General features: G+C 38.7%; 1 protein-coding gene across 4 annotated transcripts in view; it reads right to left on the bottom strand.

Moving 5' to 3' along the window:
- The window catches only part of PTPRZ1 (protein tyrosine phosphatase receptor type Z1), a 180,976-nt gene that overhangs the window by 98,467 nt on the left and 68,247 nt on the right, over positions 1–14,262 (bottom strand). The gene's annotated exons all lie outside the window — the stretch shown is intronic.

The following is a 14,262-nucleotide window of genomic DNA, read 5'->3' as shown; positions in this document are numbered from 1 at the left end:
CTGTTTGCTTTTGGCAAAAATTCCCTTTCCTCAGTCTTGCTATATTGTATCATGGTCCTTCCACAGCAAGGGAAAGGACTCTATAGACAGACACTCTTAAGGATATTATTTAAGGGAAATGACAACTCAAATGTATTTCTTCACAAGCAATTTGTAATAAACAGTCCAAAGGGAGAACAAACAGAACCTCGAAATATAAAAGAAATAGTTGATGAAAAATATCACCTAAATTAAAAGCCTGAAACAAGAAAACAAAAAGTGTGTGACAATGAAACCAAACTTCTAAGAGCAAATTTATTGCTTGGTTCTTAAAATCTTAAAGTTGAATCGTGAATTATAGTGGTTTTTTAAAAACATGGCATCAAGCAGCTTGTGAGACTGACATAGACTATTGCTATGTTTCCAGCCTTTCTGTTTTCTCAAATCTCCACTTATTTTTTGATTAGTCTCAGTCAGGAAACTCCTGCAAAAGAACAGAAATCCAAACACTGGCTCTTTCTTTTTTTTTTTTATTAAATGTATTTCTTACCGATGATATTTAAATAAAAAAGTTTTTGAATATAAATAATTCCAGTCCATGGCAATTTGTAAATCTGATAAAACAAGCTGGCAACCAATTTACATTACAAAGAGATTTATTGCAATAGTCCATTAAACTAGCAAGCGCCCCTACTCTTTCCCTATATACGTAAAAAGCCTAAAGAAGAGAAAGGGTTTTAACCTAGAAGGTATGAGTCCCTGCCAAGGGACTATCAATCCCAAATAAAGATAAAATTGTTATACAAGACAAGTATATTTGATTTTTAATAAATTGATTACTTAAGGTTTTATCTCTTACGCAAAATAAAGGTACAATTGCATGGATTCAAATGTATCTTAACTTGGGTCCAGCCAGTGGAAGATTCCTTAACGACCTTTCCAGTAATGACAGATTCCAGTAGATTTTCTTGTTGGATGAGCAGGTTCCTTGCCCTTGCGTGACTTCATAGTGCTGGGCCAGAGGAAGGGAATCAGGTACAGAGAAGGGAAACCCCTTGAGAAGGTACAGAAAGCCAATAGAGGGTTTAGGATTTCCAAAGGCAGTGGAAGATGAGGGAATGAAGAGGCAGGATGGCTTTTGAGTCAGCATTACCTACATCTTTGAAAGGCTGGAAGGGTCTAGCTGACATCTGTTTCAGACATTTTTAACTATCTGATAACGAGAGACGGCCTAACTTAAGGGCAAGGTGAAAGTCAACAACGCACTCTCAGAGGAGCCAATTCCTGTTTGCTCTGGTTTAGTTCACGCAATACCACATCTTCACAAATGCTGCTACCAAATAATAAACACCACACTTCTAGAAAGTATTCAAGACAGTCACATTTAAGAAGTTCTTCAAATAAGTCACTCTTTCCCATTGCTCAAACACCAAACTTGAAGAAGTTTAGTAATACCAAAAGTACTACATACAAAGCATTGTTTTTCTTCAGGGGTAGGTAGCAAAGAGGTTATAATCATCCCAACTCTAAGAAACCACTGCTATTCCGTGTTCATGAAATCTATCTATAATGCTGGGAATTTCAAAGAGGTTGACATTAAGCCATATTTCCATAAAAATTGACAAACAGCCTTAGCATACACATTTATTTTCAACCAGTCCACTGTAATTTCATTTGGTAGAACTCTAGAACATCAAATGAAGAAAGTCTTCCAGATCTAAGACCTAATTCTATCACAACTCATCATGTCTTTTACTGAAACACTTGGATTTTATAATCTCCTAAATGAAAAATGTACTTTGTGATTTAGTCTTCTCTTCAAGGAGCACCATCTAGGACCTTGGTGGGTAATTGGAAAGTGAACACTGGCCACAAATACATTTCTAACTCCAAGTCTGACTTTCTGATCCAATGCTCTGGACCTGTAAGGGCTTGCTACTTACTGTCTGTTACTTTCTCTTTATACTCTAGATCTGAAAACAAAAATATGAATTTTCTTCACTGAACCCAAGATCTAGAAGAAGACATATAGATAACTCAACGCATTGAGAATTACAGGTGAATCTAAGAAAGACGTTAAATAGCATCTGTTCCCTGGGGTGTCAGGATTGGTTTAGGATGTTGAGAGTAGAAAGCTGAGTGTCTGTTCACTAAGACAGGATTACTCCAGCTTTCCAGTCCCAGCCAGATCACCAGTCCCCTTGATAACCAGAGAAGACAATGGGGTTTCCATATCTAAGTGGAGCCCTCCTGTTTGGGATCTTACTTTGTTTCTTCAGCTACGTCTGGCACTGGAGGTCATCCATGCCCTGCTCTGCCACATCTGACTCTCATGGTTTCTGATCAATCCATCACAGAATCTCAGGATTGGGAAAAACCACCTAAGTTCAATTATCCGATGATTGCCTGAATCCTCTATACAACACTCTTAACAACAGGGTTTTTTTTTTGGCCTCAGCTTAAATACCTCTGATGTTGGACTCTCTTGATCTCGCCCAGCATAGCTTATTCCAGTTTTAGATTTTTTTTGATGCTAGAAGTCATTTCTTCTATGAAAGTAAGTTCCTCTCCAAAAGTAATTTCTCCCCAAATTGTATCTACTGGGGGAGCCAACAAAATGTTTAGTTATTTTTCCACCCAATGGCCTTGAAAATATATGAATAGTGATAAAGAGACAAATAGTCTCGTGAGCTTCATCTTTTTCACGAGAGTCACACTGCTTCACATGCGTCAAGACTCTTCCCTAACTCTTCCAAATACTCTCCAATTTGTCTACATTTCTTTGTAAAGCTTGGCAAATGGAGCAGGACACAACATTCTTTAGGGAACGAAAGATGGAAATATAGATTTTTTTTTTTAAGCTATAAAAGGTAACTGAAACTTTATCATAATAATACCAATAGTGATTTACTTTTGTATGATGCTTTCTTTGGGAAATAGCATAGTTTAAGGCTGAAAGCATGGGGTCTGAAGTCAGACTTTCTGGGTGAAAATCCAGTCCCCAGCACTCACCAGCTGACTAATCCTAGGCAGGTTTCTCTACCATTCTGTTCCTCAGTATCACCCACTTAAAAATATGGACAATATGGACCATAATAGGATGAGGCTCATAGGATTATTATGAGGCTTAAATGAGCTCAGACAGAGGAAACCATTAGCACAATGCCTGACACAAAATAAGGGGTTATGTACTCTCTCCATTTTACCACATTCCCATCTTCCTCAATCATACCACTCTGTTTTTGTCACAGTGCCTTTGCACTTGCCATGCCCTTGCCTGAAACACGCATCCCCCTATGCATCACTGGCTGGCTCCTCCTTTCTTCACATCTAAGCTGAAATTTCCCCCTCTTGGAAAGGCCCTCCCACTTCAGCTAAACTCTTACCTACTACATTGCTGTGTTTATTCTTTTCATCATACTTCTCACACTCTGCAATTACCTTGCTTACTTACTTGTTTTTCTTTCCCTAATAGAATGCAAGCTTAATCAGAGCAGGTACCTTATCTGCTCTGTCAACAGTTCTATTTACAGAGACTACTACCAACTGAACACACTGATGAGTATCACCTACAATTAGTACTGTTTTTTGTATTTGTGAGCATTTATCATTTCTCTTAGTTCTCATGAGTGCTCTCTGCAGCAGGCAGATAAACGAATTCATATTTTAGAATAACTAAAAGGTGCAGCAAAATGCATTTCACAAAGGTAAGGGGAAACGCGGTCACTACAATGAATAAATCCACTAAAACGCTCCAAATGTTTCTAAGCAGCTACAGAGAATCCAGTTCAATGGAGCATAAAACTCTATTTCATGTGCCCCAGTTTGTCATATTAGGAAGTTTCTGTATGCGGATGAAAAGAAAAACACTTATTTAGAACCCAGAATGATAATGTAACTGTGGCAGATCATTTTAATTTAGTCTGGATTTCGCCTGACAAACAAAATTCTTCTAACAGAGGCTAAATAACAAAGTCTTAAAGAGTTACAAAACAAGTTCTCACTGTAACATCCTGTTTTCATTTATTTTAGTTAGAATCCTTGGCAGATTTGAATAAAGGGACGCTCACATTAAATGACGTATTTTTGAGGCTCCAGTATTATTTTCTAATCCAAACTATTTCTATAGAAAAAAATCATTAAATTCAATGTAGAATTACCAATTCAATTATCTTTGTTTTTCAATTAAAACTAGACGGTAATTCAATAGTTGAAACTAATTGAATTTCTGCTTTGGTAAGCGCATATTTGCAGGCTCTATGATATTATTTTTCCCTTTTCTATTAAACAATTAAAATTTGCATGTATTTCAAGTGAAAAGAGCAACACTAGTAAAACAGCAAAAGCCTCTATTTTAACCTTCCTCACCAGCTACTCCTCTTTTATTTTTTATTCTTTATTTTCTTCCTGGTACAAAAACGTGTTTTTCTTAAAGCCTAGGGGGACAGGGCCAGGGGGCAGAAAGGAAGTTTTAAGTTGGGAGGGGCAGAGACAAAGGAAGTTTCCAAAAGGATTTTTACATGTTAAAGGAGACTCACAGGATCCTAGGGGCCTGGCTATTGTCAAGCTAAGACTGCTTTTTGTCTCTACCAAAGCATTAACATTTAGACAGTTGGGAATTTGGGGAGGAAGGTCGTACTCTGCCAGTCTTAAGTATTTGTGAATGGGCTGCAAGTTGTATGGGAGTTTAATTTTAGCTACTTTTCCTTTTGTCTGTTCTTATCATTCCCTGCTGAACAATTCTGACCTGTACATCTTTAAGGTCTTTGAGACTGGAGGGTCTTAGCTTCTCTATCTCTTCCTGCGGAATAGGGGTACAGAGATGTCTCTATCTATGGGTCAATGTTGTTCAGCTCAGAAATATATATATATATTTGGAATCACCAAAACAAAGGCAGCTGAATCCAAGGTAGACAACACACATGAACTTCCTAGCACCTCACCTATTTTAAAAGTTAAGTCCTATTAACTGGTTGTTGTATAACCTTTTACTTTTTCTTTTTTGGGGGGGGATAATTTTAAACTTAACAGAAAAGGTTCAAGTACAGAAAGCATTTTCTTTTTCTTGAACCATCTGCAAAGATGGTGCCTCTGTGGAGATACCTTCGACTCCATTGTCAAGTTCTGACACCCACGCAGGGCTCCCCTCCCCCTCATGCCCTTCTAAACGCGACCTTGCACCACAAGCCACCCTTAGTGTGGACATCCGCCTCTCTCCATGTCATGGAATATCCCATTAATGCCAAGCCACCACCCCAGATGACACCTTCCTCACCCTATGTGGGTTCCCACACCTCACACCAAGTAGCCCTCCTATATTACACTCCACCCTGGCCAGTCCTCCTTTGTGGGACCTTCTTCATCATGCCTGGAGTCTGGCACCTGGCTCTGAGCCACCATTGCCCATTCCACGGCCAAAGGCATTTGTTTTGCTTCGCTTCTCCTGATGGCTTTAAGACAGAAATATTCACATGGAAGGGAAATGAAGGAAAGAAGAGAGGAAGAGCTCCATATCTTTGCCCATGCACTTAGATTGCGATAGGTGTGTATATACCTATAATCGTTTTTCTTTTTTTCTAGATAAATGAGATCATGTTAAGTATGTCAATATGATGTACTTGTTGTCTCTCAGTACTAATGTCTCTGAGATCACTGCCATATTTTTTTTAAAGTGGCTGCATGGTTTCCACAGGAAGAATCTACTGTAATTTATCTTACAAACACACACACACACACACACACACACGCACACAGTATGGTCACCCCCTCTTCTAGTCTTTGACATTTTGACTGATTCCAATTTTCCTCATCGAAACCCAAACTTTAATTAACATCTTTCCACACCTATATTTTCAATCTCACTATAGAAATCTCATCACATTAAAAGAGTGACAAATGTTAGAGAAACTATAAGGCAGTAATAACTCCTTTGATTTATGGCTTCTAGAAGGCCACTCCAGCATGAAGTAGCAAGGAAAATGTCCAATCTTGTCAGGAAAAAAAATGAAACTATTCTTTTATCTGGTATGATTTGACGGGCACAAAAAGGCGCGCTGACCAAAATTATCCCCTTCACAAACTGACACATTGCCTGAAAGTCTCATGAAATTATTCTTCTAAGGATTCTACCTATAAAGGTAATCTGAAGGGTAAACATCTTCCCTGAAAGGGCTTCCATGAACGCATGAGTTCTTCTTAACATACCGGAGTGAAGTTCATCAGCCAGAAAAAACAGGATTTGAGAACAAGTACTGGGAGATGAAATTGTCACAGGCAGGGTGAGCCACACGTTAGACTTTTTTTTTTTTTTTAAAGATTTATATTTGAGAGAGAGAGAAAGAAAAGAAAAGAAAAAAGAAAAATGAATGAATAACAACCTTCACTAAAAAGAAGTTCAGAAATATTTCTATCCAATTTAACAGTTTTTTTTTTTTTAAAGATTTTGTTCATTTATTTGACACAGAGAGAGAGAGAGAGATCACAAGCAGATGGAGGCAGGCAGAGAGAGAGGGGGAAGCAGGCTTCCCGCTGAGCCGGGAGCAGGATGCGGGGCTCAATCCCAAGACCCTGTGAGATCATCACCTGAGCTGAAGGCAGAGGCTTAACCGACTGAGCCACCCAGGTGCCCCCCAATTTAACAGTTTTGAAGGTGGGACTAATTTATATTACCAACAGCCAAAAAAATGTGGAGAAAAAGTCATTATTAACAAGAGAGTTTAGGAGGGCTAGAACACTGGAATTTGAAAACAAGAAAACAAGAAAAAAAGAAAGAAAACAAGAAAGAAGGAAGGACGGAAGAACTGATAATACAATCTTGTTATCACCAGGACCCAGGACCTTTGGGAGCCAGGTCAATGAAAAGTGATTTTAAAAAGGTTACAAGAAAGAATGTTCCTTGCAAATTGCTAGAGATGAATGTGTCTAGAATAATTCAAGGTGAAGAGAGCTTGCAGACAGACTCACTAGTGAGGGGATTCTCTGCGGATCCACGTAGGCCAGAAACTTCCCTATGCAGGGAAAGCGGCCCCTGTCTAGATGAGCAAAGTAATGGAAGCTGTATTCGAGGTTGTTCAATGACCTCACGTCTTTGCTGATACAGATAGCTGGTTTTGAAACTAGCACTATTATGTAACATGACTATACACTGAATGGAAGCCATCACATTTCGCATCAGTGCATCACAGCTGGAGAACTAAAGCGCTTTCACAAATATTAATTTGTTTAAGTATATGCTTTCTCTTTTTGACTCTTATCATTCCTCCATTCACTCCACAAATTAAAGCACTGGAAGGAGAGACGGGTAGATTCTGGACACCCCAAAGTGAGAGTTCCCAAACAAGCAGCCCCAGGATCACCTGGGAATTTGCACCACCTCGGAGTTACTGAATCAGAAATCCTGCAAGTCGGACCCAGCAATCTTATTTTAGTAAGCTCTCCAGGTAATTCTGATGCACACCAAAGTTTAGAAACCACTGTTCTAGATTACAGACCATCAACACTTAATGCTCCCTTTACTCCTCACTGTTGCAATTGCTCCTTTGGTGATTTCATTTTCAAAGGAGCAAAATGTAAAGGCTTAGAAACACTCCAATGAAGAAAATAGAATTCCTTACTAATCCAGCACTTTATTGTTACAAAAGTTATTTTTACTTGACGTATGTACATATACTGTGAGCAAACATGCACTAAAGAACGATCTGTGATAACTTAGCACGAATCTTAACACCGGGAATCATAATTTTTCAATGATTATCTAGAACATACAATCTAAGGTATGTGCATTTTCAACATGTCTTGTAATTAATCCTACTATAGTCCAGATGTGGTGAAAAACTTGCATATATCTGGCAAAGTTTAACATTTGTCTGGCCAACAGCTGCTTGCTGTTTAATTGCTTAACATTAGGAAATTGGAAAGCGGTGTGATTATCTACTTAAGGCCAAATATTAATTAGGATCAAATAAATATAGTTCCTTAGATCTCTGTGGTATCTAATCTATATAACCCTCTTGCGGTGATAACTCATAAATGATTAAACAAAGGCCAGATACATTAGAGGAATTTGCACAATATGCCAGAACTTAATTTTCTACTCAATTTACTTTTAAAAATGTTGATGGCATAAAAACACGTCAATAGGGCTTAGATTTTATTTTAAATCCAGCCTTCTTTCTCATGCTTAAACATAAAGAAGCAATCACCATAAATGGAAGGAGTAGGAGACTTATTGTAATTTCCTGAAACGTGCACATTTTGGGGGGTAAAAGATCATACTTAAAAGTCACAGAACCTTCTCTTCTCATCTACTCTGAAGCCGCATAAACACATCCCAAACTGGGATGTGTTCTTTCTTCATTATCGCTACAGAAATTAGAGATGTAATTATTCTGCTAAAAGGAAACAATGGAGGCTGTTCTCTAAAGACGAACTGAACTGTTCTCCTTTCAAAAGAGAATGAGCTCTTTCATGTCCATTGAGACTCACTTAGAAAATGGTGCACTGGGGTGGGGAATACTTTGATCTACAGGTCAGCAACATTGCAGATCAATTGGGAGAAGAATTTGAGCTCTAGGGGTGGGCAACAGCTCTGAAGAGAATTTGGAGGGCATATCAAGGCTACAGGTTACCTGTATAATTGTTCTGACTTAAAAAACAAAACAAAAAAAAACTATACTTTCTGGTAAATGATGTAGAAAATGGGACCAAGCTGGCAGGGATTCAGACAGTCAACTATGAGAAATCGATTCTCACTGAACGGGAATAATGATTCCAGATTGTGAAATGAAAATTATGTGCCATAACAGAGAAGAAACTCAAGTCGTGTGATCCTTTAAGCACCCTCTGTGGAACCCTGGCAAGGTGAAGTCCAGGGGAAATGCAAATGTACAATCGTATGACCATTTTTCTAAGGCAATATCATCTATTTCCACATGAATTATAATTTATCTTCCCTTTCAGGGTACAGATGACTAACACAGTATTTCTGATATTACTGATAATGTAAAGAAGACAAAGAAGTTCACCTACTATGGTCACATAGATATATAGGCCCCTTGGATACATAAACCATTAGACCTTTACAGAGTGAGGAAATACGAAGGGTGAGAAGACTTCCTGTAGTGCAAACCAACTTGTTAACCCTCATAGAATAAAAATTAATTCAAATAGATTTATGTTATATTAATTAGACATTTAAGCTCTTTTTTCTTCAGCTAGATTATAAAACAAACACACGTTTGGTATAGACAGGCTAGAAGATATGGACGAGCAAAGAGATGAAATAACATGCTCTCACTTTTCAGGAGTAGCTGCTCTTCAAACATTCTTTGAAGAGTGACACAATTCCTTGAAAAGACACACACACGCACACACACACAAAAAAAAAAAACAAAAAAAAGACCATATCAAACACAATGGCTCTGGGGCCAACATTTTTTAATATCTACACAAAAGTTCAAAACTCTAACAGCGTCGTGCTTATGTTATCAGCCATATCCCTGAAACAAAGGAATGAAATGCGCCCACGGGCTTCTCAGGAAAGAGCGCTGGGAACCAAGACCCAGGTTCAAGTGTCAAGTTTTCTGCTCACTTGGTGCTTCTGGGCAAGAGACTTCATTTCTCTGTTTCTACACTTGCAAAACGCAAACTCTGTCTTCTCAGCTTTGTTCATTCATGCCATAAATACTGACTGCCCATGATCCTGTGTTAGGTACTTAAGAGGATGGCACAGGGATAGTTCACAAAAGTGATGGATCCCCACCAGCCCTGGGGGCCAGAGTAATCAGGAAGGCTTCACATCCTGAAGGAGGTAACAGAGGTTTGTTATTCAGGCAAAACAGGGAAGAACAATTAGAGAGACCTGCTTTTGGATAAAGAAGATATGGTCCATATATACTATGGAGTATTATGCCTCCATCAGAAAGGATGAACACTCAACTTTTGTATCAACATGGACGGGACTGGAGGAGATTGTGCTGAGTGAAATAAGTCAAGCAGAGAGAGTCAAGTATCATATGGTTTCACTTACTTGTGGAGCATAAGGAATAACATGGAGGACGTTGGGAGATGGAGAGGAGAACTGAGTTGGGGGAAATCGGAGGGGGAGACGAACCATGAGAGACTGTGGACTCTGAGATACAAACTAAGGGTTTTGGAGGGGATGGGGGTGAGGGGTTGGGTGAGCTTGGTGGTGGGTATAAAGGAGGGCACGTATTGCATGGAGCGTTGGGTGTGGTGCATAAACAATGAATCTTGGATCACTGAAAAAAAATTAAATTAAAAAAAAAAAGTAAAGAAAAGCCTGGTATAGCAACAGGCAAAGGGTAAGGAGATTATGGGGGATGGACGTGTGGGCTGGAACCAGATCATAAGAGCCACTATAAGCTACACTAAAGAGTCCATTTTTCATTCTGTATGAATGACGGGGAATCAATGGAAGGGATTTTAAAAGGAGAGTAATGTCATCACAACTATACCTAAGAAAGGTAACAGTGTGATGGATATAAACCTGGTATCAAATAAGTTTCTGATACTATAGAAGATTCGTCTGACTTTCAAACCTTTATTGATCCCTTCATATGTGCCAGCACTGTTTTAAGTGTTTTGTATATACTACCTCATTTAATCATCGCTGCGTGTTTTGAGGTGGGTACTATTATTATTTCTTTTTACAGATGGGGAAACTGACAGGAGGGAAAATCTATGGAGTCCAGATTTGAAGCCAAGCATTCAGACAGTCCAGCCCTAGAGTGTGTCCTTCATCAGACACACTAGCAAAAGAATCCCCAGTGAAACCTGCTTCCTTACAATGTGGTCAGTTCTACAACCTTTATTTCACTGAGAACTCCCTGTGGAGTCATGTGATGATGCTGATTAGTCTTGTCTGCTTGAAACTCCCACTTGGATTCTGAAAAGTCTCCCCTTCCTCATACCCACCTTTTTTGGTCTCTCTCACTAGTTCCTCTTCTTTGGTTTATTAACTAAAATGTTGTTGTAAAATCCCGTCTAATATCCCTTAACGCAAATAAGTCAATAACTAAAAATTTAAGTCATCCTCATTCAAAATATGGTGTATATTTTATTACCCAGAATTTTGGATAGGACAAGGATACCTTAGCTTATCCTTAGGATATCCTTAGCTCAAGGATACCTGAGCTAAGTCAGGATTAGTTCTAAGAATTTTGTCTCATCACACCCCTAGTTTTTTGTCTAAAGGCAGGAAGAAGTTTACATATTTTTCCCTCACCTCACAGGTTAGCAAAGCTGCCCCTTTACCTGGAATAATCTTTCACCCATGTTGGGTTAGAGCCCCCTCACACTTTATCTCAATTTCGAATACCTTTCTTTGGGAAGCTGTCCCTGAACCTCTTTTTTTTTTTTTTTTAAGATTTTATTTATTTATTTGACAGACAGAGATCACAAGTAGGCAGAGGCAGGCAGAGAGGGGGGAAGCAGGCTCCCTGTTGAGCAGAGAGCCCGATGTGGGGTTCGATCCCAGGACCCTGGGATCATGACCTGAGCCGAAGGCAGAGGCTTTAACCCACTGAGTCACCCAGGCGCCCCATCCCTGAACCTCTTAAGCTATGTAGGCGTTCCTAGACCTTGTGTCACCACAATCTACCACTAGGCATTTATCATCCTTTGTAATCATTGTTGTTGGGCATGCTTGTGACTGTTCATTCTTCACGGCATCCCCAGAGACTGGCACAGTTTTTGGCTCATGTTATGATCTCAGTATTAGATAAAAGAAATGACCTCAAAACTTTAAATTTTCCTTTACTGAAGAATATAGAGTCACATTCAGGTAGGAGGCAAGTCAGAGAAGTGATAAAGAAACAGACTCCTTCACATTCTAACACAGTTTAACTGAACCTAAAAATCTTCTCAAGGATATATGGGAGTGCACTATATCCATAAATGTAACTGATCTTCTAGAACAAACTTCTGGGGTTTTGAAAATGAAAAACTATACCTATAAAAAATCGCTGCAAGCAGCTCTTCTTTTATAGGGATACTCGTGAAATATGAGAGGTCAGGAAACACACTTTATAAAAAAAGCTAGATTAGTAATTCCCAGTTTAGAGATCTAATTGGGTACATGCCAACTTTTTGAATTTGCTCTGATGCTGATTCTGGGTGGCTCTGTTTATTGCTTCTATTTCCAGGTAGCAGAGGGCTTTAAAGTACAGCCTTTCCTGTTTTCCAGTAGCTATTTCTCATATACTAGAACTTTCTCTGACCTCACACCATGATATTTATTTTTTGTGTTTCCCTATCTATTGCAAGAAAGATTTGGGTTGGTTCCCTAAAATTATGTTATTACTAATCACAGTTCCTCCCAGGTACAACTAATTCTGTGTCCCAGTGAGACTGAACAAATCTGGGTAAAAACTACTTTTTACTGGGCACTTACATATGAGGTCTGCTTTAGGAATAGAGATACACTGAAGAAAATAAAGCTATGCTCTAGTTGGAGCCTCGTTCTCTGTTTCTCCTACACTTAGTTACTTAGACTTGGTTACAATACCAGAAAGATAATCACAAACTATTATTGAGATAAAAGCAGGTCACGGAGCAGTACATATAGTAAGCCATATAATGTCAGAAAGGATAAAATTAGGAAGGACAAATAGATAAAATTAGAAAGGACTAAAAATTAGAGACAATTCTCCTTGTGGAATATCAGGAAGAGATTTCTCCCCTTCTTTTTCCTAGAGCATTTTACTTTAGAAAATTATCACTGTAAGAAGTACTTTAGCCTCTCCTTAAAATATATATAAATCCTTCTGAAAACTTGATATGTCTTTTGTCAGCTTTATGATCCAGGAATGTCTTTCTCAAGGACTGGGGAGCCATCTTTGGTGAAGTGTAAACGTGAAGGAAGATAACACCCCAATCTCCTAGTTTCTTTGGAAAGGTAGGAGTCTAATTTTGGTGGGCGCCTTGTTCCAAGTTGCAAAGCTACCTGCTATCATAAAAATATGAAGTTTGCTTTTCCTCCAGAGAAAGCCAGTAAACTAACCCATGTAGCCATTCCAATTACCAGGTAAAATTAGGTTAGGATGAACTATGTGTGACCAAAGTTGCTGTCAAGTCTCTTCTTGAAGAATAGTCATTGTTTATCTGGAAAACATATATATAATGGGTTGTATCTGGTTGGGCTATATAAGGGGGTGAGATGCCTTTTGTTTCTGCAATCTCTTAGTGGACTGTCTTAACGAGTATCACATTCTGGTTTAATGCTTATTCAATAATAAAACTGTTTTCTTTCTCTACTATCTTCAAAAAGAAATTTATGGGTTGGGGGATTTTGTTTTTAACTGTATTCCCCCAACAGAAGACATTAATAGCAGTTATCTCTGAAGGATGAAATTCCAGCTACCTATCTATCTAAAATCTATATTTACCTAAATTAAAATATTTGTATGTGTAATATATTCACACAAATACATTTGAAAATATTTATATGTATATTTGTTATATTGACATTATATTTATGTTTGTGAATATATATGTATACATATTCATGTATTTTAAATATTTATGTATAAGTCAATGTGTATTTTTATATAAATTACATACATATGATATTTCCTTAAATGACCATGTATTATTCTTTTTTTTTTTAAAGATTTTATTTATTTATTTGACAGACAGAGATCACAAGTAGGCAGAAAGGCAGGCAGAGAAAGGGGGAGGGAAGCAGGCTCCCTGCTGAGCAGAGAGCCAGATGCAGGGCTCGATTCCAGGACACACTTAGCCACCCAGGGGCCCCAGATCATGTATTATTCTTATAATCAGAAATAAATGCAGTGGTTTTCATCTGGGAGGAGAACATGTAGCAAATTGGCACTTTAGATACTCATTAAGATAATGGCCCAGAACTCAAGACTTTGTAGAGCTCATCGCTGGGGGAAACTCATCAGAAAGTCATCTAGAAAGTCCAGTCGTGCTTGGTGTCCTCAGCCGGGGTACAGTCTCCTCTTTCTCCATTCGTCATCACAAGTTATTCTGTTAAATTAGAGATCTGAATAGCATTCGCTAAGGGAATAAAGTTTGGCCCATGTAGATCAGAATCTGATTTTAAGTCCAAGGTTGCTGCTCCTTGCTCCAGACCATCAGTCACCATCCTGGCCATGGCAGGCACTTGACTGGACTGGATGCCTGCACCTTGCTGATCAACCCCATGTGTCTGCCTGGGAACCCCCAGGGTTCTCCTCTTCTCATTTCAAGCTCTTTGAGAAGGAGCCTGCAATGGAGTTGCTAGGCCTCTGTTCCCAGCCC

The sequence above is a fragment of the Lutra lutra genome, chromosome 11 (assembly GCF_902655055.1).
Source record: "Lutra lutra chromosome 11, mLutLut1.2, whole genome shotgun sequence".
Taxonomy (NCBI): Eukaryota; Metazoa; Chordata; class Mammalia; order Carnivora; family Mustelidae; genus Lutra; species Lutra lutra.
Note: the sequence above shows the minus strand (reverse complement) of the source record. Positions and strands in the feature narration are given on the sequence as shown.